The sequence below is a fragment of the Berghia stephanieae genome, chromosome 13, assembly GCF_034508935.2.
Source record: "Berghia stephanieae isolate SIO BIC M18660-M18661 chromosome 13, UCSD_Bste_1.3, whole genome shotgun sequence".
In the NCBI taxonomy this organism is placed as follows: Eukaryota; Metazoa; Mollusca; class Gastropoda; order Nudibranchia; family Aeolidiidae; genus Berghia; species Berghia stephanieae.
This window is the reverse complement of record NC_088372.1, coordinates 41,310,441-41,313,166: the sequence shown is the minus strand read 5'-3', so window position 1 is coordinate 41,313,166 and position 2,726 is coordinate 41,310,441. Positions and strand designations below refer to the sequence as shown.

The 2,726-nt window shown below is 40.2% G+C and overlaps 1 protein-coding gene across 2 annotated transcripts in view; it reads left to right on the top strand.

Moving 5' to 3' along the window:
- Positions 1–772: 772 nt before the first annotated feature.
- The window catches only part of LOC144958977 (uncharacterized), a 129,174-nt gene continuing 127,220 nt past the window's right edge, over positions 773–2,726 (top strand). For both annotated transcript variants that reach the window (XM_078891279.1, XM_078891278.1), the window contains exon 1: positions 773–953. The gene's annotated coding sequence lies outside the window, so the exon portion shown is untranslated. The remainder of the gene's footprint in view (positions 954–2,726) is intronic.

The following is a 2,726-nucleotide window of genomic DNA, read 5'->3' as shown; positions in this document are numbered from 1 at the left end:
CTAAACAGTCGTGTTAATTTAAGATATTCATTCGACCGGTGTCTCTTTTTTTAAGAAACCCGACGAAACCCGACGAAACCCGACGAAACCCGACAACGTTATGGGAAGTAGGCAGCAGTGGGGAGTGAACTGGGACTCAGGGCAGTGTACACCAGTGTGGAGTGAACCTGGGACAACAGGTTCCGGCGTGTTTCGTAAAAAAGAAACACCCCATTCGACAAGCTCTTAGATCAAAACTTGTGTTTATCAACAAACTAACGTGCTTTAAACCCTATGCTAATGACATGCTATACAGTGAAAAATCCACTAAATGTGCTCAAAACACTTTACAAGGATTCTCAGGCCAACAACAACACATAGCATCTAAGTCGAGACATGTAAAGCGATATCTTTTTTTAATCGACATCAACAAGGCTGTTGATGAGGCCAGGTACTCATTTTCACCAGAGTACGATGAGATAATGTGAGTGCATCATTAACGATAATTTGTGCATTGTTCTACGTTAATTTGTGTATTGTGCTGACGAAGGGTTTGTACCCGAAACGTCCATTGTATTGTTCCCATACGAAGCCTCTCCATTCTCATTCTTTCGTTAGTAACTACCGAGATTAAGCTCTGCGTTTCTGGTTGGTTGTGAACGGCGAGGGCCTGGACTGGAGGCGATCCAGGCCGTGTGAGAACTGCCCGCACGGTGATTTGTAGGGCCATGAATGAATGGAACCAAAACACGAGGGTGCACCCATCATCACACGTCTGCCTGTTTATCCACAGTACAGGTATTTTGGTACACACTAGAATCTTGACACACACCCAAGCACGTATTGGCCCTCGTGTCGTCAAGATTTATGTCTAGATCAGAAACAGCGAGTGTTTTGTTTTGGTTCCATTTGGGGTTTGTTGTAAATCTTGTCATTCTTCTCTTGGAATTTATTTAGAACTGTCACGGAAATAGGTGAGTATTCAGTTCCTTGTAGATTCGACATTTATCGGAAATGGGATGCCTTCATTTAGCTATCCAATTCAGTTGGGGGGGGGGGGGGGGGGGGGGGGGGGGTTCTTCATTTATTTCGATTCATCCGTCTGTTTATCTGTCTTTTTGTATGTCTGTCTTATTCTTATTATTATCCTCCTCCTCCTCCTCCTCCTCTTCTTCTTCTTCTTCTTCTTCTTCTACTACTACTACTAGTACTACTACTACTACTACTACTACTACTACTACTAGTACTACTACTACTACGACTACTACGACTACCACTACTACTACTACTACTACAACTACTACTACTACTACTACTACAACTACTACTACTACTACTACTACTACTACTACTACTACTACTACTACTACTACTACTACTACCTACTTACTACTACTACTACTACTACTACTACCACTACTACTACTACTACTACTACTACTACTACTACTACTACTACTACTAACTACTACCACTACTACTACTACTACTTTCTACTACTACTACTACTACACTACTACTACTACTACTACTACTACTACCACTACACACTACTACTACTACACTACACTACTACTACTACTACTACTACTACTACTACCACTACTACTACTACTACTACTACTACTACTACTACTACTAATAATAATAATAATAATAATAATAATAATAATAATACCACTGGTACTACTCCGACAATATATATATATGTGTGTGTGTGTATTATGCTTGTGTGTGTATGTATGTGTATGTGTGTTTATGTTTATGTGTTTATGTATATGTATGTGTGTATGTGAGTGTATATATATGTATATATATATATATATATATATGTGTGTGTATGTGTGTGTATGTGTATGTATGTGTGTATGTGTGTGTATATGCATATATGTGTATGTATATCTGTGTATGTATGTGTATGTATATGTGTGCATGTGTGTGTATGTGTGTGTGAGTGCTTGGACTACCCTCATAGTTCACGCCTGTGTTTGCCCTCAATTGACCCCGAATCAGTCCAGAGTCAATATCCCTATTATGTATGTATTATGTTTGTATTTGTGAATAGAAGGAAACCAGAACCACACCAACTTCTCATATAATCTGTTTTGTTTTGTTTTTAATAGGGGTCGTGGTTCACAATTGGTCGGCCCCTTTTCCAATACGCACAGAATTACTGGCAAATCTAAGAATAACAAAACTACTTTTTTTTAAATTAAGACATTGAGCCCTTATATAGCGCAATATTAACGTGCTCAAAGCGCTTGACAAAGGGTCCCTGACCAACAGCAACACTTACCATTTTTAGGACGGGACATGATGCCTGTTAGGCGATGATTACAATTTTTTTCGGACAGGTACTTATTTTACACCTGAGTACGATGAGAGAATGTGAGTAAAGATCTTTTTCCAATGACTCAACTATGCGCCGAGCGAGGATCGAACCCAGGTGCTTCTGATCCGAAAGCGAGTGTCATACCACTAGACCACATAGCCGCACAATCTATACAGATTAATATACGAGTAACTTGCGAACCTTTTTAAAAAAAATAAGGCGAAGTGGCCGAGTGGTTAAGGCATTACACTGTAACCCGGGAGGTCCTGGGTTCGAGCCCCACTTCAGGCACTTTCGATTTTTCCCTTGGGCAAGATTATTAACCCCAATTCGCTCACTCAGACAACATGGTTGATTCCTGTTGACATCAAACATCTCGACGGTATCTTATGGTGTTGTGGCGGAAGGGCGTCAT